A 23,689-nucleotide genomic window follows, 5' to 3' on the forward strand; every position below is an offset into this window, starting at 1 on the left:
GTGATGAGTAAGAGGTACTTGATCTCCATGTGGAAGCAAGGATCTCCAAGTGGACTCAAGAACTGAAGTTTAACTGAAGAGGGAGAGGACACAAGGCAGCTTTATGTCAGTCTCAAGATGACTCATCCTTTCTCCTTTTACCCTATATATAGAGCTCTCTCATGAGGTCTAGGGAGGCTGGAATTTTGTGCAAAGTAAGGAAGTGTTGTTGGTTTACAGTTAGAGTTATTGGGTGATTGCTTTTATAGAGGAGAAGAGGAGATTTCTTGCTGCTGGGGAGGTGCTGCTGGATTGGAGCCATTTATGGTTGTAACCTTCTCAGAACCTTTTTCTTCTATCAATAAAGCTTTTGATGTTCTCCTATATACTTGTATTGCAATGATGTATTGTTTTCATCTGTATATTTGATTCATCCTAATCCATGCATCAATTATGAGTACATGTTTCTTGTAGTTTCCTTCTCTCGTTTTTGCAGGATCTGTGTGTAGCTGGGCTGGCAAGAGAGCAAGGAGCTGGGAGCAAGAGGCAAAGAGAGAAGACGGGATCGACAAAAGCGAAAGACATCGGTTGGTCAATCTTTTCTTCCTTCTCTGTATTTTCATAAAGGAAAACTATTAAAGCTTTACTTTCAGTTGTTGCTAAGGAACTATCACCCTTAGAGTCGGGATAGGGTCATTCCGAGTCGGATACTTTTCCCCACAACATATGGGAATGAGATTCATCTTCTTCTTTATCTTGTTTAGAGCCTGATGAATCTTCATCCTTATGCTTTCTAAAGTCCCTATACATTTCTTCTACCATAGACTTTATAGCTATGAAACTTTCTATGAATTGAGGGTCTGGACCTATAGAACCTTCTTCTGACATTGTCTTCCGAGAATAGACACTCCCAATTTCAGGATTAATTTCCACCAACTCTCCTTCTTCTAATTTGAGCTTTGATCTAGTGAGCATTCATAGCTAAACCAACACAAGCTTGTCTAACCTTACAGCCTAGAGATTTGATACCACTTGATCTGATAATCACCCTATGAGTGACCTCAGTTAAGGATTTATTAAACAATAGGTATTACAGATTCATGTGCCGGTGTGTGTGTTCTGTGTTATTTAAGCAACGAATCGATCAGATTGCCAATACACAGACATTTAACTGGAAAAACAGCAGAGAAACATAGTAAGCAACACAAAGACACAAACAGTTTTTAATAAGGAGTTCACCCTATTCTCCAGGGCTACGTCTCCGATCCAGCTTCAGTGGTGGCCTTGTTTTATTGTGTCTTTCAGCAAAGATATTACAATACAAGGACTCAATATGAGTTCTCTTGAAGCAGATTTTGCTTGGCAGGGTGGTTCTTGGATTCCCCAAGCCACTCGGAGTACACAGACTCTTGTTCTTCCTACCAGCTCTGTGACCCTTGGTCTACAGTGGAAAGAGCCAACTGTGATGCTCAATCCAGAAAGATTCCTCTATGGGAAGGCTTGAATCTTCAAGCTCTCTGGTGCTCGATGCTGCCTGTGGTCAGCTCGACCCTCTGTCTCCTCTGCTTGGCTTTACTATTCTCTATGTTCAGTCCTCCTCTCGGGGTTCACTGTTCACTGTCTCTCTCAGTCGCTTGGACTCCTCTCAAAATCCTCTCTCTTCGACTGTCTCTATTCATGGCTTTAACCATTCGATCCCATGCCTATTCAGTTCCTCTCCCACCTGCATCGATTCTCCTTCCGCCTGCATGCCTGGAATTCCTTATTCGGCGTCAGCATGAATGCTCAAGAAGTAGCCACAAGTCCTCATTGGAACAACACCAACCTGCTCGTCGATTCATTTCTTCGGTTATGACATGGATACGTTCTTTCTCCACTGTGGCAGTCAAACAGATTCCAAATCCCTTTAAATCACGGCTTAATTCCCTATCGATTCCGCTTCTTTCTATCAGGCGCAATCTCAGTCGTCCGATTTGGGCTCCTCCAGATCCAACGTCATACGCATGTCGAGCACGGTTGACTTGCTCGACCGATAACGTGCGATCATGGTGGTTTTTCTCTCACCTCTGCTGCCACGCTTCGATCGCTGAGTGTGATCACTCCGCTTCCTCCAAAACCTCTTACCATTCAAGGGCGTCCCAATCAAAACCGTCGTTACCTTTTTCTGCCCACCGTCCTCTGGCTCCCAATGTGACCAAGGGCTTAAGGCCCCTCCATTTCAGCCCTATTTTCCCAGTGATGCGCGATTAGGCACTAATCACACATCGAAAATCAACTCCTTTTCCCAGTCTGGGGCTCCCAGGGGCTACATTGACCTCCTGCGCAGTCTCCATGGGACTCGGTCAGTGCACTTTAACCGAGGTCCTCGTCGTTCCACGTCGGCTGCCATGGCCATTGGTTCAAGGTGTTTTCGATTGCTGTTTTTGATTTCATTGGAGATTTGTTTGACCTGATTTAGTCATGGTTCTTTGACAGTCGTATATGGATCCGATTCAGATCAAACATCTAGCTCCATCATGGGGACATGAGCTCACCACAGAGTGGATGTTGCATATGCCCAAATAGGGTATCCATGAGAACTCCATCAATCCCTGAGCTTGCGGGTCTAGAACCTACACATTGCAATCAACTTGTTTGGGAACATGTGCATTGGGTGTAGGGTACCACCCTTGTTTTATATGAAGATAATAAATCCATAAAAGATATATATATATATTCTAAGTGAAACCTATTATAACATGGAACATGATATGAATGATGTTAGAATTCTCACACAATATGCAATGCAACTGACTACCATTCATCATGTATACATGTTAGTTTCCATCAATGAAAGTGCGGTGGCTCCCTTTCACCAGAGAAGGTAAAAGTTCACCATCAAGCTTAGAAATATAAAAGTATCCTACACCCACTTTGCCATGAATTCTAACACAGATGAGGTCTTTATCAACCATAACAAGGTCACCTACTTGGTATTCCCTCTTTGGTTTTTGGACCCATTACTTCTTGGGAATGGTCGGCCTTGAGTTAGACTTCTTGATATAACAAACCACTTCAAAAGCAGGAGACTTCATTGATTTTGAAGGCCCACTATGAGGTTTTTGACTCACAACCTTTGGGTTTTTTACTGATTATGATTTCATTTTTACTAAGGGCCACCTATTGAAGCACACCATTTTCTTGATAATAACATGCCCTAGGCACCTAATACATTAATGACTACAATATCCATCAATACAACAATGTTTTTGCTAGCCTCCAATGATACCTTCACATATTTAATGAGACCATACACAGGAATAGATTTGGAATCGAAACCACAAATACTCTTATATGTCCTAGTGATGTTAATTTCTAATTGATGCATGACCTTTATTGGCATGACATTGGTAAAGGAAATTGAATCAATCATACACTTGTGAAGTATAATATTGTTGATCACTAAGGAAAATAATAACGACTCATGACCTCCATTTCTCTTATCAAAGTACATATTTTTCAAAATAACAGGAGGGTCATTAGGCTCATCTTCAAAACCAAAGGCCTTCCTATCATGCTTCCTTTGGGCAAGAAGCTTAGCCATCTCCATAAGGGGAACTTGAACATTAACCTTAGCCAAAACATTAGTCATATCTACATCGAATGCAATATCATTGTTTTTCGGCTTTGGCTTAGGTTTGTTTTGAGCTTGAACTTGGAAATTGTCTTTCTTTTGGGATGGATTACTTGAACTAGCATTTGCTTAGGCCTACTCATTATTTCTTCTAGAATATTGGTGACCTTTAAACCTTCCACCATCTTCAATGGAGAAAATTGGTTCAGCCTTATCCTTATTGATAGTATCTTGGACTTGTCTAGGCTCTGGGTGGACGCATGTATCCCCAAGCAAAATATTGAAAGTAGCACCATCATTTACTATATTCAAGTGCTTAGGATTTTCCTCATCCTCTTCTTGTTTATAAGGATTGTCCTCTTGGGAGTGTGGCTCCAAAGAAGGTTGGCACCAATGGGACTCTTCTTGTCCCACCAGATTAGTTGGAGAAAGAGTGTTTAGAACACTTTGTTGGGTAGCATGGTGTCCCTCAGTAGCCTTTCTATTCAAGGATTTTTCCTTATTGAATTGAGCTTTAGGAGGAAAACTAGGTCGAGATCCCTTTCCTCTTTCTATCATGGACATTTTGTTCATTAATTTATTTAGACCTTGAATCAACTCATTAGTGAGCTTATCAAACTTTTGATCAAAGGCTTGTAAGACAAGATCAACCTAAGAACTATAATTGGTCTTAGGATCAATCCTTACCATAGATTAGTTAAATAGATCAAATATTGAAGAATTCAAATTCTGCTTGACTTCAGCAACGATCTTCTTAGCCTCTGCTATGTCCTTGGGTTTCTTCTCCCTAAGGTCATTTGTCAAATGTCTGTGGAGAGACCTAATGTATCTATCAACAATAATATCATCAGAAGGTCTAAATCTATCAGACTCTCTCTAAGGAGGTTTTCAAACCTTTGAGTGAATTCCTTAATACTTTCCTTCTTAGTCTTAGTTGCTACAAGGAATCTCTCAAGGAGAATACCTCCATCTAAGGATAAAGCCCATATTTTCTTGAATGCATCATGAAAGGTATCCCAATCAGGAATGCTACCTTGGGGAAAGTAAAGATACCAATCTCTATCATTTCCATCAAATGTTAGGGAAAACAACATCATGATTATATGTTCTTCCATTATAATCCTTGCACTCAATGCCCAATAAAAATCATGTATGTGTTTTTCGATAGTGATGGCATTAGTGACATTGTATTTGGGGATCCACTCCAAAGGCCTAAATGCAACTATGATCTAAGGCCCAATTATAGCTATGGTGGTGGTTTTATCACCAAAGAGGTTCCTAACTACTGCACTATTGGGATTTATGGTAGAAGTATGAGCTTTAGGAGTCTTATTTGTAGCCCTTAATTTTTTGGGATCTATGGTTCTTTCAGAAGAACTCCTAGGGGATTGAATAGAATTGAATTCAAAAGTTACCTAAAGAGGATAGATCTTGTCATTAGAGATATTCTAATCAAAAGGGGTGAAGCTAAAACTTCATATTATGAGGAGGTTGAATCAATTCCCCCAGAGCAAAGTTGCCAGAGATGATGCGTCAATATCTAGTAGGTTTTGTATAGGGGCACCTTACAAGACAAACACTAGACAAGGTGACAATAATGGGGTGTGGCCCACTGTCACCATAACCACTACCCTCTACTCTTTATCGACTTTCACATTTGGGAGGCTTCTCGTTAGAGAGGTCACCTATGAAAGATATGCTAGGTTCAAGGTTCAAGGTGACAAATGGCTTATAGAGGATGACTCTTCTCATGGACAAGGCTCGTTAAGCAAGAAAAAGGGAACTCACATCCTCTATCGAGACCAAATTATGACTCAATTGACATAGTGCTAGAGAGATAGCAGGCCAAATGGATTATCCTAAATTCAATAGGCTAAGAAAAGTTTTCACCACAATGAATACTAACAAGCAAATGGAATAAGGAACCTTCAATAATCCCTCAAGTTGAAGCTTTGCAAACTAGGATTTTCCTAGGGAAAATCTACCTAGGGCAAGAGAATTAGGCCTTGAAATGGAAATATAGGCCACTAAAGGAAGATGATTTTGAGGCAATCATCTCTTCCCTTAATTTTAAATCTCTCCACAAGCCAAAATTCTCCTTCTAAGCCAATTCACAACAAGCCCTAGATGACGACATATACTTAAGAGGGTATGTTATGCAACCAAATCATAAAACATAAGGAAATATAGATCAATGACTTGAAAATTAGCCTCTTTGAGGGGGAAACCTCCTTTAAATCACATAAATGAACAATTCTTGGATGTTACAAATAACAATATCTCCTTGGTATATATAGGAGTCTAAGGGGTCACAATATAATCAAAGCCTACATGACAATAATAATGTAAGGGTACAACAATAACAATAGGGGGTTACACTAAAAATAACAATAAGGGGACTACACTAGTATTATAGGGACCTAACATGCTCCTATCCTTAAAAAAAAGTGTTGTCCTTAACGCTTGAGTAGTTTTGGATGCTTCTGTATAAAATTCTCATCCTCCCATGTGGAATATTCAACAAGTAAGTTCTTCCACTTAATGAGATACTCTGAAATTGATTGATTCCGTACTTGTCAGGTTCTTGTTTCCGTGACTCCTTCAGGCTCCAATATGATTTTTCCTTCTTCGTAAAGTTCTGGCAATATTGTTTGAACTGGGAGCTTGTCACAGATAACATTCTTTAAGCATGAAACATGGAAACTAGGTGCACTCGAGAAGATGTAGGAAGCTCCAATTTGTATTCCATATTATCAATCTTTTGCAACACCTTGTAAGGACCTTAGTACTTGGGTGATAATTTATTATCTTTCTTAGCTTGCTTGAGGAACATTTGTTTGTATGGTTGTAGCCAAAAAAATACCCAGTTGCCTACACCAAAACTTATTTCATTGCGATGTTGATATGCCTATTGTTTCATTCGATTTTGCACTAGAGTGAGGTTATCCTTTAAGATTTGGAGAACTTATTGTTGATGCTTGATGTGATCTTCCATTGCTTGAACCTTAGAATTTTCTCTTAAATATGATGTGATGGATGGTGGATGATATCCATAAAGTGCCGTAAATGGGATCATTTTTGACGTAGTATGGAAGTGTTATACCACCATTCAACTAGCGGTAACCACGTGAACCTTAGTGTTTATTTATTAGATACAAAGCAACGAAGATATCCTTCCAAAAATTTGTTCACTATCTCAGTTTTATTGCTAGATTGAGGATGATAAGATGATATATGAGCTAATTGAGTAACATGACAAGAAAATAATTCCATCCAAAAAATTCTAGTGAAAATGGGACCCCTATCACATACAATAATCTCTAGGTTTCCTTGTAGCTTTTGAATTGTTTCCATAAATGCAGTAGAAAATGTACTGGATTTAAAAGGATAAGAAAATGCACAAAAGTATGCATACTTGGTAAGTCTATCAACTACCACCATGATGACACTCTTTCCTTCAGACTTTGGTAAACCTGTGATAAAATCCATTGAGACATTGTCCCAACACTGACTTGGGATGGCTAAAGGTTGTAAGAGACCTGATGTCTTAATTGTCTCAAATTTATTTTGTTGGCAAACCAAACATTCTACCACAAACTTCGGAATATTAGATTGATGGCCATCCCAAAAAACTTCCTTCTTGACCCTGTGGTAAGTTTTTAAAAATCCTAAGTGCCCTCCTAAGGGGGGAGGTGTGCAATCCAAAAATAATATTTTGTTTGAGTTGGGAATTCTTACAGAGGTATAAGCGGTATTTGTACAATATGGAATCGTGTTTCAAGATAAATGTATCATATGTAATGGAATCTTGCCGTAACATTTGAATGGGTTTCCACACCTATTTTTCATTCATCCCTTGCTTTAGTTATCTAGTCAAGTTGGATAATAGAAATGGAACAAAGTAATGTTTCCACATCCTCATCCTTTCTTGATGGTAGTTTTTGTAGCATCAGATGTGTTCTAACCACAAAATTTGGTGGAGAGGCTAGGATACATGTATTCTCCAAACAAAACCTAGAAATCGTTTCAGGAAATTCCACCTATAGATGACTTAATTAAAATAATTAATCAATTTTTTAATGTTTCCTAAGTCTAAACTTAGGAAATATGATTAATTAAAGGGTATTAATTAATTCATGGTGTGAATGTTCTAGAAACTCACGCGGATCGACAGGGAAATAATTTGGGCCATCGATTATGTTTTAATATTAGCAATTGGTGCTCCAATAGAATATTATAAGACGAAGTCGATGGGTAGATAGAGAACACACCAAGGAAGTTACTCAATTTCCCAAGCAGATCGATCTTCTCAGTGGCTGAAGTTTAGTAGAGGAGATAGAGATAGTGGGTGCTTTGCAGAGGAGAGCGAGAGGGCATCAACAATGGCCTGAAGATTGCAAGACTAATTTAGGAGGAGACAACAGAAGGAGAGATGCAGTCCACTAGTGCACTATGCAATTACTACGTAGAGGGTGACGTAGAAGCACCCACATATGGGCAGAGGGTCCATCTCGGGGTCAGGGAGTTGCTGTGGAGAGTGAGAAATTTGTTTCTAAATTTATCTCAGTATTTTTCCTCTATTTTGTTGTTCGAATTCTTATACTTGAATTACTACTGAAGAATTAATAAAGAAACCCTCAACTGTTGCACCAGTTTTCCCGCATTGGGTTTTTCCAGGGAAAATTGTCCAAAAATAACTGTGTCAATATCTTTATGTGTGTGCTAGAATTTCTCTAATTTTCCATAATTTATTTTCTTTCATAGTATTTATTTTGTGAACGTTGCAGTGTATATGTTTCGATATTTGTCCTAGGAAATTGCAAATAATTTGTTTAATTAATTTAACCAATAGAAGAAATCTTATCAGTTGTTGTATTAGGATTCTGGATTTCCGAATTTTCACATGGTATCAAAGCACAGATAGAAGTCAGAGAGCTCAGTTGCAAAAGGGAAGAGGAATTTCAAAGCTCTACATAAGCAACATTTCTAAACCCTCAGAGGCAATGAACTTCCTTTGGCCAAGAGGCTTGATTTTTGTGGAAAATTTTATTTCTCTGGTAGAGTCGACAGAGAATAGAATTTTCCAGATCAAAGATTGCCAGAGGTAGAGGGAGCAACAATATTTCTTGCAGATTATATTTCTAGCTAGGACACAGTATTTTGCAATAGCAAAAACAACGCTAGGAAGAAAAGGAGAAATAACACAGAAAATCATGGATGGGATCAACAGTGAGGAAGCCTCATAATTATCTTCTAGGTTGGAAGATGAGTTTGTGTGCTTGTCAAGATCAACATCCATTAGGGGAGCCTTGAGGTCTAAAATAATATTTGAAATAATAAAATAAGATTAGATTACATCATAAAATTTTAAAGGGAAGAAAGAAAAAAATATTTTTTCAACTCGTATTTTTAACTTATCTCCCTATGGGTTTACTCAAATTTCAAGCGGAAGAACTCGTTGGATGCATAATTTGATTCCTCATCCAAAGAATACGCATGTTGCATACTTTCGATGGCCCTTCTACATGAAACAGGAGAAATACATTAAAAAAAAAACGTGATTGCAATCACATTTTTTCATGTATTGGTTATTTTTATTGTAGCAGGGTCCATCGAAAGTATGGAACATGGATACTCATTGGATGAAGAATTAAACTTTTCATCCAATGAGTACTCCCGCTCGAAATTTGAGTAAAACCTTAGGGAGATAAGTTTAAAAATATGAGTTGAAAAAATAGTTTTATTATTTTATTATTTTTTAATCTTTTTATTCTTTTACTCCAAAAATGGTGAATCATCCCCCATGGTTTACATCATAATCTTGAATCCTATTGGTTCTTATAAAAGTTATTTTGGTTGTAAAATTTTCTTAGGAGGCCCATTTTAGACCTCAAAATTCCCCTAATGATCTGGTGTATGATATATTGATAGTGGAGCTTCAACTAACATGACAGGATTTAGAGAATATTTCTCTAGCTATCATGAGTAGATGGAATTCCATGTCACTATGGTCAACAAAACCAAATGTACTCTGGTAGGGAGAGGCACAATAAAATTTCTAACAGAAACAGGAACCAACACCAGTGCTACTAATGTACTGCACGTCTCAAGATTGGGTATGAACATAATTTCAATGTCCTAGTTACAGGACAATGGGTATGAAGTACACTTCATGGGGAAGAAAGTGAATGTCAAACACTCTAGCTGGAAGAAGGTGACACCAATTGGAGCTCAAAGCAACAGGTTATACAGGTTGCAAATCGATTCTCCAATGGCATGGATAGGCAGTGATAATAGCAGTGGGAAGGAGTTGAACAAACTATGGCACAGGAGGATGGGACATTTACACCATGGACCACTTAGGATGATCAGAGAAACTACAACAAGGGTTCTAGTTCTCAGCACAAAGCACGATGATGTGTGTAGAGGATGCGTACTTGGGAAATATGCAAAGGAAATATTTTGTTTTCTTAAGCAATATTTATTTTGTGAAGGCTACAATGTATATGTTTCAATATTTACTGTAGGAAACTGCAAATAATTTGTTTAATTAATTTAAAAAATAGAAGAAATCTTATCAGTTGCTACAGTGGGATTCTAGATTTCAAAATTTTCACACTTGAGAGTGCATTTGTAACAACACTTTTCTTCCTTTTTTTTGTAGATGATTTCAAATTCATAACCCAACATCTTTGTGACCCATTTTTGCTACTCTTTTGAAGATAATCTTTGTTCCAAAAAGTATGTAATACTATCATGATCTGTTTTTACCTTGAAGTGTCTTCCCATTAAGTAAGGTCACCATTGCTTTAGTGCATGTGGTATTTGCAACATTTTATTCTTATAAATATGTTTGTATTAATATTTTCCCTTGATTGGATGACTTTCAAAAGAAATGGGCTTTACTTCTTGTATTAAAACAACATCAATTCCATTTCCCAAGGTATCACATTCCACAATAAATGTTTTCATGAAGTCTGGTTTAGCTAAGACCAGTGCTTGGCACATTTCCTCTTTAAGATGTTCAAAGGCCTTACTTTTATATGGAGCCCAATAAAATGCATCTTTTTTCAGTAATGTTGTTAGAGGTGCTACTATTCTCCCATAATTCTTAACAAACTTACGATAATACCCTGTAGACCCGAGAAATCCTCGAAGATGCTTTAGGGTTGTGGGGATTTTCCATTCCTTAATGGCTTTAATTTTGTTAGGGTTTACATTAATACCCTTCTGAATTACAATATGACCCAAATATTCCACCTCCTGTGCTCCAAATAAACATTTGAAGGTTTTTGCAAATAATTATTTCTCCTCCAATAGTTTGAGCACCCTGTCAACATGTTGAACATGATTCTTCCAAGACTTGTTGTAGATTAGTATATCATCAAAAATTACTAACAAATTTTTTCTAAATAAGGGTTTGAAAATAGAATTCATCAAACTTTGAAATGTGGAAGGTTCAATAGTAAGGCCAAAAGGCATGAACAAAAATTCATAATGACCTTCATGAGTTCTAAATGTTGTTTTGGGAATGTCTTCGGTCTTCATTCTAATTCGATGATATCCTGAACGAAGATCCAACTTGGTGAAGTAATATTCTCCCTTTAATTCATCCAACAATTAATCAATGACACGAATGGAAAATTTATCTTTAATAGTGAGCATGTTGACCTCCCTATAATATGGACACATATGCCATGATCCATCCTTCTTGTGCACCAATACTACTAGAGCAAAGAAAGAAATTTGGCTAGGTTGAATTATACCAGCCTCTAGCATTTCTGCAATCATACGTTCAATTTCACTCTTTTGGGGATAGGGATATCTGTAAGGCTTAATGTTTGGAGGAACACTTCTTGGAATCAAGTGAATAGCATGATCATTATTGCGAATAGGTGGGAGGCCTTTGGGGGTCTCAAATACCTTGGAATGATTGTACAAGACTTTTTGGAGATCTGGAGAAGTAAATTATTTCGATGTTTAAACCTCTGGTGATCATAATTGTGCAATTACACCCCATTTTTCTTTATTCAAAAGCTTTGTCATTCCATTAGAGCTTATTATTTTCCCTCGTTTCCCTTTGATTCCCCTTAATTCAATTTCCTTTCCTTCCCAAAAAAAATTCAAGAAAAGTTCTTGAAAATTAAAAGTTATTGTCCCCAAAGATTGTAACCATTGGACTCCTAGTACAACATTAGCACCAACCATTGGAATGGAAAGCATTGGACTATTCAATTCATATTACCCCATGGTTATCTTGATATTATGGCACTTTCCAGAGCAATTTATAGTTCCTCCATTTGCAACAATCACTTGACACTCTGGTGCTGGATATAGAAACAAATTCAATTCCTTGGCTATCTTACAAAGAATAAAATTATGGGTACTACCCAAATCAATCATCACTATTACCTTTTTCTTCTTGATATATCCTTCTATCTTAAGACTTTGAGGAGTGGTAATTCCCACCAATGCTTTACAAGATATGGTTGGATTCATTTCTTCTTTCTCTGGGGTTGGTTCTTGGTGTATATCCTCTTATTTTATGTTTCTCGTTCCTTTTCTTCCTCCTCTTCACAATCTACATTAAATAATTTATTCTCAACACACTTATGACCTTTAGTGTATTTTCTATCACAACTATAAAAAAGCCATTTTTCTCTTTTTTCCTCCAAATTTTGTGGTGTCAACCTTGTAGGTTGTCGAAGGCTAGGAGCAACAATACTTCCATCTTTATAGTTTTAAGTGGTAGAATTTCTTGTTGCCATAATTTTTCTTTCAAATTTCCTTTCCACCCAGAATTCCCTCCAATGAATTAGGTTCCCAAAGGCATACCTCATGTAGAAATTCATTGTAGATTCAAACTGCCTATGTAATTTTCTAAAACAAAAGACTCGAATATACTCTACTCATCAACAGAAACAATTAAATGATCATGAAATCATGAAGAATACAAGAGAAAGAATTCAATCAAAACATGACACAATTATTTCCTAGGGAAAGCCACAACTAAAAACCCCTGCTATATGTATGTTGCATTAGTCATAAAATATGAGAAGATTACAATGCTTTTCTCAAACTCGAGAAACCTTTGCACTATCTCTATCTGTCTTACTACTTCCTAGACCAGCCTAGGCCAATACTTAACCAACTTTTGACTTGCCCAAGTCCCTATTTCCTTGAACTATTTCCTTGGGAATTAGCCCCCTATTAATTTGGGAAATTCATCAATTTGAATTGCACAATCCTCATAGGCTTCCTCTAACTGCATGCACCACCTGTACAATTCAAATGATCCTACAACTGATAGTACATTGTCCTTGAACTCCAATCTCAACTGCGTAACTCTTAGATCTGAAATGCATGAGTTATTTATGAGTGAATCATCAGTTAATTAGTTGAACACATGAAGCATCACCCCACTGTTTGACCTCCTACTAGTTCTTCCATCAATTGGAACCTAAGTCACCTGACATGGGGATTCAGGATTCGTAGGATTCGGGATTCGTAGTGTCAGATTCGAACACGTTGACCCCCTACAACAGGACACGTAGGATTCATGATACAAATTTATTGATTTCAAACATAGATCTTCATCTATAGCATGCATAGTACATACAAAAGATAAAGATACTTATATGAAATGGAAAATGGTTACAGGGAAATATAATCTAAGGCATATTAGCAACATAAATTCCTATTACTAGAGGATGAACAAAATTTTGGATAATATGGACTTTTATTTCAAAATTCAAATATCTGCATCTCAGGGCTAATTTTTGCTGATAAATTATCTGAGATCTGGGGTCATGTCTCTTCCAAAAATGCCAGTGGCTTATTAAACATTTGCTTCTCTAAAAGTCTTAAAAGTTTTTTTCCAACTAAAGGGAAAACATATCATGGATAAATAACAGTCCAACAAATCAAATGTATGAGCAGTGAAGTTTAAGTCTTTTCAAATCTCAGATCACTTCTTGAATCTTTTCAAGTTCGTTGTTTTTTCAAAGAAAACATGATATTGATGATTCTCCAGTATTAGAGGAACAAAAATCTACAGTACAAAATTTGCTTGGAGATTGGCTATTGAGGATGAGAATAATCCTCCAACAAAAGAAATCTAACCCTAGAAATTATGTTCTAGAAACTACATAGGCAAACTTTTGTCCACCGAACTTAAAACATACATTCTTCTCCAGAAAAACTAAAAGCTTGGTCACTGAGACAATTGTTTCTAGTTATTTTCTGGGATACGAATCCTAAAATTGGGATTCGCTGGCCATGCATGGGATTCGTAGAGGATTCGTACAATCCTAATAGGACACGTTGAATCTGATTTTAGGATACGATTTTCAAGAGAATCATATCGGACACGCGGGATTCGGGTTCGCCGGGCTATATGAACGAATCCGGTTACTTAGGTTGGAACTAGTTTAAGTGACTCTAACTTAGTTAAACTGAATTAATTAATTACAACTCAAAATAAAATCAACCAGGGCTCCTATAATGTAGGAGACACTCTACATGACTCTAGTTAGACCCTCAACTCAAATTAACTGAGCCAATTAATTCAATTTAACTTATTTAACTCATGCAAGTTGCCTTGTGATGTGGAATTACAATTTTATTCCTAATTTAATTCAAGGACAAAATTAAATTAGGATTTTCTTATTGCATTTTCAACACTCCCTCTCAACAAGAAAGGATTATCAGATACCCCAATCCTGCCTCTATGGAACTCAAATTTTCTTCTTGACAGTGCCTTAGTCAAGATGTCTGCATCCTGTTCCTCTGTAGGAATGTACTCTAGCAACATGATTCTCCTCTACACACAATCTCGTATATGGTGATACTGGATGTCGATATGCTTGGAACGATCATGAAAAAATGGATTATCAGAGAGTTTGATGCAACTTTGATTGTCACAGTAAATCACTATAGGATGAATCTGCTAACCAAAAAAACCAAAAAGGATCTTCCTCATCCAGATAGCCTCACAAGCTTCTTGACTATCAGCCATGTACTCTATTTCTACCAAACTGAGTGCAACTGATCTCTGGTTCCAACTGCACAAAGAAATTGTTGTTGACCCAATACTGAAGATTCCCCCTGATGTTCTCTTCTTGTCGGATGGACTCCCTGCCCAATAGACATCTTTGAAGCCTTGAAGATTCACTCCCTCTATTTTTCTGTACCAAAGACCAAACTAAGTGGTGCCTCTGAGATATATCAGCACATGTTTAGCTGCCTTCCAAATAAAGTTTGGTTGGCTTCACAATTGCTTGACTAAGCTGGTTAACTGCAAAACGTATGTCTGGTCGTGTGTTCACCAAATACTTAAGTGAACCCATAAGCTTCCTGTAAATAGTAGCCACCACTACTTCACCTAAAGTAACATCTTCCTTCCTCCAATTCCCTAATAGAGGAGTCTCCATGGGTTTGTTGTTGTCCATGTTGAACTTCTTCAGTATCTCATTGACATACTTTTCCTGAGACATAAACAGTTCCTCATATCCTTGCCACAGTTCCATACCAAGGAACTAATGCACGAGCCCTTGGTCCTTCATCTCGAATTCTCTTGAAAGATCCTCTTTGAAATATTTTACCAGCTTCTCATCACCTGTTAGAATTAAATCATCGACATATAATACTATAATCAACAATTTACCTTCAACCACAATATGGTAAAGGTTTGCTTCCGCTTCATGTTTGGTGAAGCCCAACCTGGTGATATAGCTATCAATCCTGGTGTACCAAGCACAAGGTGCTTATTTCAATCCATATAACACTTGCTTGAGTCTGCACACATGCGACTATTTGTTGAAGGTCTCAAATCCCTACAGTTGCTCAATGTACACCTCTTCCTCAATCACTCTGTTGAGGATTGTTGCCTTCAAATCCATCTGATGTTTATTCCATCCTATCTGCATTGAAAGTTCTAGAATAGATCTGATTGAAGAGTACCTTGTTACTGGAGCAAAGGTCTCCTCGTAATCAATTCCTTCCACCTGAGAGAACCCTCTGGCCACAAATCTAGCCTTGTGTTTCTCAACACTCTTATCTGCTTCTTGATTTACCTTGTAAAGCCATCTATAACTTACTATTGACTTGTCTAATTGATGCAAGTTGCAACTGTCTGCAAATTCTAATCCACAAATTTAAAAAGCCCTAGAACAGTTACACTCAAAAAATCAGATATACTTCATTAAGACCAAAATATTTACAATATAATATTGGTCCAATTATCATTGGCCATTTACTCTCATACTCCACACCTCTCACACACTCACACACGAATTTTTCATTATACATATCATGATTAATATATAAAGAGATTACATTCAATGAACCTCGTGGGTTCAAATCCACTAATTTAAGATCTATTAGACTTGTATAAGGGAAAAATTGACAAAGTTGGATTTTTATGACACCTTCTATATTTTCAAAACTAATCCTATCCTAACTACCACACTTTTCTAGAGCTTTTACATAATTTAGAAATCCTAGAGATTTTTCCAACTTTTATAAGTTCTATACTTTTCTGCAAGACTTTCAGAAATTTCTTTTTTGAAGATACCCCTAGATGCTCCTGCATCAAACACCCAAGGTAGAAAATTATTCATAGACTCTTGTCTATGAGGTTTGTCACTTTTATGTAACAATGTAACAACTCCTCCAGGATCCCAAACTTTAAATTGTAACTGATCATTTCCGAGGAAAAAATTTCCTTTACTCATTCTTCCTTTGTCCCATACTTTATTTTGTTGTTGTCCATTTAATTTGCTAACATAATTTCTCTCAACTGACTGCATTCTCTGACTGAATGTTTTCTTCTCCTTTCTGTACATTCTCTTGGAATGTTGCTTCATAAGTCTCCACAACTCATCAATCTCTTTGTCAAATTTGTTTCTTGATTGAAGTTTGTTGTCAACTTCTGCTAGTTACATCTTCTTTTCAGGCATGATACTGTTTTATGAAACACTAATATTTTTCTCCAAACCAACTGACTTTGCCACCTCTATGCAACCTTCATCTCTTTCCAACCAGTTATCCAAATGTCATCTCTTCCTCAAAATCTCTAAAAAATTGTTTTGAATGTTGTATGTGAGGTTGGATTTCATCTTCAGGAAATAACATAGATTCTATCTCCCTAATCACAACTTCATGTTCATCATTCCTCTTTGTACCTCCTTTCACAAGCGATGCATTTAAGTGTTGCTCTTCATCTTGGCTTAGAAAAAAGTAAGTGTTTTTTCCTCCTTCACCTTCATTACTTGTAACAAAATTTGCATTCTGATCTTCCTCTAATTTTGTGAGATTTGTAGGTAACTATCCACCATCTTGCATACTTGCATCCACAAAAAAATAATTAGTTTTAAAAATATGAGAATCTTGGATCTCATCCACTACTTCATCCTCATTCTCTCCAAGCAATGGCCCTTTCTCTAGGTCACAATAGTGCACTTTTTATCCCTCATACTCAATTGCCTTGAGTTCCCCTTCTTTCAACCAGGTTCTTATCATGTGCCTCATCTTCTTTTGAAAATTTCTTGCAAACAATTCTTTAGCTGTCTGATGAGCCCCAATTTTGGTACAATTTGGGCTCATTTTGGCCTATTCTACTTGCTCAAACCATTCATTTTTTATTGCTTATGCATGCATTTCTTATTTTATTCATGTTGTTTGTAGGAAGAAGGGTAGGCACTCTCTCTACGTGACTAATGCATTATGATTCCAGGTTTTGGCATTAAAAAGGAGCAAAAGACAACGAAAAAGGAGATAAGGAGACAATGAGGTGGCACTGCGGGTTTTAGGAGAGGATGTCCACGGTTCTAGGGACATCCCTCATGATTCCCACCAAGAACTCCGAGCTCTAATCCATCTCCCCTCCGAGCTTAAAAGCAGCCAGCTGTTCTATAGGAACAACAGTTATAAACTGCTCTACAGGAACAGCAGTTATGACCGTCCTACAGGATCAGCAGTTAAACTCTAGTTGGACAGCCGAGCTCCTAAAATCAAGGACACTTGTTGGATCATCGTTTTTGTATAAGTATGGAGGCCTTAGCCTTAGATAGGTTGTTGAAACTCTCGTATTTCTATTGTAATTTTGGAGCACAGCTCAGTTTTTGTTCCTTTTTGTAAGCCAATTTGGCATGATATCAGATTATGAATAAAGAAGTCAGATTCTGATCTAGTTCTGAGTTTTTCTTAAGGAGACTATAGCTCTCAGGTTAGGGCCCAACCTGAGAGCCATAGATCCCCTCTGCTGTAGTGTTGTTTTCATTTCATTTCAGCACTTTGAGCTTTTCATTTGCACATGCAATTCGAATTACAGGTTGTTAAGTTGGTCTTTTTCATGAGTTAGATAGGAGTTTCTTATGGTGAATTTGTTTCCACTTGCTTAGTGTAGCAGAGGATAGAAATAATCGATTGGAGCTCCAACAAAAAGGTTGTTAAGACTCACTGCCGTCTCATCTGGGATTGGAGTGAAGTCCATGACTAACCACCAAAAATACGCATTTCTTTATTCCATGATTGCTGCAAACACAGTCACGTTATGTTAGATGCTTCCACATGATTCACACCTGCACCACACTCCCTTACCACAGCTTCATGCACATTCTCCTTCGCGTTTAGATTGCTGCTCATTGAATTTACAAGCACAGGTAGTTTAGGTTAATGCATTTTTGGTTGAGTGACAGTCATAAGCATTTGTTTCACTTACACTGCTCTCTCTCGTTCCATCACTTCGTCCTCCATCTTGATCACGCATGCAGACATATCTTTGACCCCTGCTCCGCTTTGTTATCTCCCAAAGTCTTTCACTCCTCACGTACTCCCATTCTCTAGCCCTTTCGTTGACATAGCCCTTTACCTTCCAACCTACTCCCTACACTCACTTCCCATCCTATTCTTCCACTTCTACAGCCATCACCAACCTCATTCCTACCTTACACATCTCCCCCCACCATTCCATTACTCCTCCATCACTCCAAACACTCACGGTAGGTCATCCTGTAGCCATTTGTAGACATCCTGTAGAAAACAGAGTATCCTGTAGGATCCTCTGCAGGCTTCCTGTAGGAGGCCACTCACTCGGTTGCCGAGCTTTTGAATGTGAGGGACCTCTGTGGATGGATGCTAAGGATCCCTAGGAACCTCTCCTAGCCTCCCCAACCTGTCCCACACTTTCCTTCCTTCTCCATCCCATCTGCACAACCAAACCCTAGTTAGCACAAGATCACAATCATTCCACACACTTAAAGGAAAAATACAAAAACATAACTTTCATGATGCAATTAGTTTAGATCCATGCATTTTCATTTATTAGAGGTAATGACAGCATTGGTAGAAGTTGCATTTACATTCTTTGCATGGTAGAGGTTAGACTAGTCAAATTAGGGTTTCCTAGGTTTACATGCTTTGATTTGCTTTCAGTTCATTTTTGTCAAGTAAAGTAGCTTTCCTTTGAGAGTAGCTTTCGTCCATCAATTAGCAAGCTTCTTCTGAGAGCCTATAGAAGTTGGCTTGAGCCCTAGCGGACTTGTGCCAGCTAACCAAGTGACAGCTGCGACAAGAGCTAGTACTTGTGCATATAGCACCGTCGCTTCCAAGTTTGTACGAACTACCGGGTTGATAAAATGAGAGACAGGAAGCCCCAGGAGTTGTAGCATTATTGCTACAATACTGGAGCTCACCATCTTTTTGGTGCCGTTGCCGGGGAAGCGCCAGAGTATTAGCACCTGTTGCTTTTCCTCTACTTTCCTACTCTTACCTTCTGCTAAGTAGTTTACTTCATTTTCATTCTACAAGAGTAGCATAAACTTTTCCTGCTTTCATAGATTAACATTTCCTACTTTCCTAGATTAGCATTTCCTGCTTTCCTAGATTAGCATTTCCTGCTTTCCTAGATTAGCATTTCCTGCTTTCCTAGATTAATATCTCTTGCTTTCCTAGAGTAATTTTTCTTGCTTTCCTAGATTAGCTTTCCAATTCTGCAATTTCATTTGAGCAATATAGTTAGTTGTAGATCACTTTGTTTCAGTTTTGCAGGTACCAAAGAAAAAGCAAAAGCACTCAAAAAAAAAAGAGAAAAGTCCTTTCCATTTCATGCCTCGTAGGAACCGAGATAGATCAGGCAAATTCCTACCAAACACCCCCACCACATCACTGAGTCACCCTTCACTCTTCTTTGGTGACAGTGACCCAGAGGAACCTATAGGTGAACATCCGGAGATATACCAAGACCCTATAGAAGAAGAAGAGTTAGAGACCACTCCATCTGAAGCCATGGCTGATAATGGGAGAGAAGATGAGAGAATAGAAGGAGCTTTCCCCATCCGAGAGACCAATGGAGATATGAAAATGAAAAACATTAGCCCCTCCGCCTTGCCTCACTTCCATGGGCTGACCACTGAGGATCCTAATACCTTCTTGTTTGAGTTTGCTGTCCTTTGTAGAACCTATGACTATACTGAAGATGAGCAAAAGCTGAAGCTTTTCCCTTCCACTCTTAAGGATGCAGCCCTACGCTGGTTCATGGGATTACCTGGGAATATCATAGCTACCTGGGCTCAGATGCAGCAAGCCTTCAATACCAAGTATAGGGATTATTGTAGGTCCAAGGAAACCAAGGGAGAGATCTTTCGAATGACTATGGGGAATGATGAGTCTTTAGAGGATTACGAGGAGAGGTTCCAACTTAGCTATAAACGAGCCAGGTGCACACTTGACCCTGAATCCCTCAAGTTGGTTCTACTCCGAGGAGTCCCTGAAGATCTCTTAGACACCCTTCACATGTTAGCTGGGGGGGACATTTACCAACTGCCTTATGAGGACATCAAGACTGTGTTTCGAAATCATTCCAGGGCAGCTAGAAAACGAGGTAGGGAAATCTCCTCTCCACTGGTGTCCCTTTCTCCAAACATGAGTTTACAAACAAATTAGAAGATCTTAAGAGTGAGGTGAGACAGACCATTGCCATGCAGCTGGACACATTCAGGATCCAGCAGAAGAAAGAAGAAGCTGAGAGAGCCTTGGCTGTCTTCTGTCCTAGGTGCACCAGAAGACACCCTAAGAACGAATGTCCATTGCATTCGGTTGAAGTGTGTTTTGTTTGTGAGGAGGACCACCCAACAAATCAGTGTCCAACCTTGCCTGGGTTTAAAGCCATGTACCAAGGAACCGAAGCCCCCACTGAACCTCTCTACTTCATCAACCAAAGGAGGCCTCAAGGATCTAGACCTTATCAGCAGGGGATGCAAGGGGCATCTGGGGATGCAAGGGGCATCTCAAGCTTATTACAACCCCAACCAGTCAACTCCTATGCCTTCCTGGGGTCCCCCTGCTCATCCTTCATGGTCCATGCCTCCTCCATGGTCTTACCCACCTCAGTACCCTACTCAACGTACTTCTCATCCATATCACTCACATACCCAGTCGCAGCCTCAATGGAGTGCTCCTCAGTCGGGGTGGAGGCCCCAATACAACACTCCTCCTGCCATTTTGCCTCCACCACCAGTTCAACCTCAGCCTTTACCTCCTGCTCCTCCAAGGCAACCTCAGATGCCTGCTCAACCGAACCCGAACCCCAACAATAGACAGGCTCAGCAGGTATATACTGGGGAGACCTCATGCCCTACCTATGCTGTGGAGATCCAGGAGATCAACCTTAGATCTGGAAAGACTCTTCCAGATCGCCAACCTCCTCCCCCAGAGGATGAGGAAAACCATCAGGAGAGTGAACCAAAGCCTATTCCACCCTTTCCTGAGAGACTAACATCCACCACACAACCTAACCCAGAAGAAGATGAGCTTTTGGGTGAGCTCAAGCAGTTGTGTGTAAAAATCCCACTTCTCCAAGCCATCAAGGATGTGCCAATATATAACAAGCTGGTTAAGGAGAAGTGTTTCAAACACCCAGGCAGACGGAAGAAAGATGCCTCAACTATCAATGTCATAGGACAGCTGTCTGACCTTATGCTAGGACAAGTCATCTGCCCAAAGTACCTAGATCCTGGAAGTCCTGTAGTAGATGTTCACATCAATGGCACCATTATCCCCCACACCTTGATTGATCTGGGGGCAGCCATCAATGTGATGACCAGGGATACCATGCTTAAACTCAATCTTCAGGGTTCCTTGAGGAAGACCTCGACAGTACTGCAATTAGCAGATCGCTCCACCGTGACTCCCGAAGGGATTGTGGAGGATGTCTTGGTCTCTATTGATTCTTGGGAATACCCTGCAGACTTCCTGGTTCTGCAACCAAAGGCCAAGCTTACTGGATATCCTCTCATCTTGGGAAGGCCTTGGTTAGCTACTGCAGATGCTTACATAAGTTGTCGGGCAGGAAACATGACCATCAAAAATGGTCCCATGTCCAAGCAGCTAGTCCTATACCCTCCTGCCCAACCTTCTTTAGAGCATGATTTACCACTCTGGTTGGAGGAAGGAGAGGAAGACGAGGTGTACTCTGCACCTTTGTGCACCCTAGATACCACTAGAAGAGACCCTCCTACCGAGGATGATTTGATTGAGACCCTGATCCAGAATCCACCTTCCAGTGCACTATCTTTAGAGAAGTTGGTGGAGGATGCCCAAGCTAGCACCTTAGTGGACCTTTGTACAACCGGCCCTGTCACTCCCAGAGTCAAAAGTGTGGAGTTCAGCCCTGAGAGAGCATTAAAGATCAGCTCCTCCCTATCTCCTTCCCAGGAGAAGGAGTTGTGTAGCCTATTGGCCAGCCATTTAGATGCCTTTGCTTGGAGCTATAAGGAGATGAAAGGAGTCCATCCCTCGGTCTGTACCCATCATATATACATCAAAGAGGATTGTAAACCAGTTAGGCAACCCCAGAGGAGAATGAATCCAGCCCTTAAGGACATTGTCAAGGAAGAGTTACAAAAACTGTTGGATGCCGGATTCATCTACCCCATCTCAGATAGTGAATGGGTGTCCCCTCTAGTGTTGGTTCCCAAGAAGAATGGGAAGTGGAGGATCTGTGTAGATTACCGTGAGCTGAACAAAGCTACCAAGAAAGACCATTTCCCCTACCCTTCATAGATCAAGTGTTGGATGGACTGGCAGGAAAGAAGTTCTTCTCTTTCCTGGATGGGTTTAGCGGGTACAATCAAATCCAAATCAGCCCGGAAGACCAAGATAAGACCACCTTCACTTGTCCTTGGGGTACCTTTGCCTATCGAGTCCTTCCCTTTGGGCTATGCAATGCTCCTGCTACTTTTCAGAGAGCTGTCTTGAGCATCTTCTCGGAGTTGGTCCATGATGCAGTGGAAATATACATGGATGACTTTACTCCTTATGGGGCCAACTTCCAGGAAGCATTGTCCAACTTGGGAAAGGTCCTAACCAAGTGCACCGAGATGAACTTGTCCCTTAGTCCTGAAAAATGTGAATTCCTAATGACTGAGGGGACCGTGCTAGGCCATACTATTTCTTCCCAAGGATTGCAGGTGGATCCTAACAAAATTGCTCTCATCAAGAGGGTTCCACCTCCTCAAAAAGTAAGGGATGTCCGGAGTTTCTTGGGATTAGCAGGATACTACCAGAGATTCATTAAGGACTTCGGCAAGTTAGCCTCACCATTGTTTGGTCTGTTGGCAAAAGCTGTGGAGTTTAAGTGGACTGACGATTGTCAGAGGGGTTTGAATGAGTTAAAGGACAAGTTGGTGTCAGCACCAATCTTGAGAGGTCCAAACTGGGCCCTACCTTTCCACATCCACACTGATGCCTCGAACAAAGCCATAGGTGCAGCCTTAGGACAAGTTGAGCAAAAACTTCCATATGCCATTTACTTCGTTAGCAAAAACTTGTCCAAAGCAGAGCTGAATTACACTGTAACCGAGAAGGAATTCTTAGCTGTGGTCCATGCACTGAACAAGTTCCGACATTATATTACTGGTTACCAGACTTTTGTACATACTGACCATGCTGCTATTAGATATTTGATGAATAAACCAGATGTGAATGCTCGTATTATTAGATGGTTATTTTTATTGCAGCAGTTTGATCTAACCATTGTTGATAAACCAGGGAGAGAAAATGTTGTTGCTGACTTCTTGTCTAGATTGGATTTGTCTG

The sequence above is a fragment of the Pinus tabuliformis genome, chromosome J (genome assembly GCF_031772625.1).
Source record: "Pinus tabuliformis cultivar Carrire ecotype Pingquan chromosome J, CPIR1, whole genome shotgun sequence".
Lineage (NCBI taxonomy): Eukaryota > Viridiplantae > Streptophyta > Pinopsida > Pinales > Pinaceae > Pinus > Pinus tabuliformis.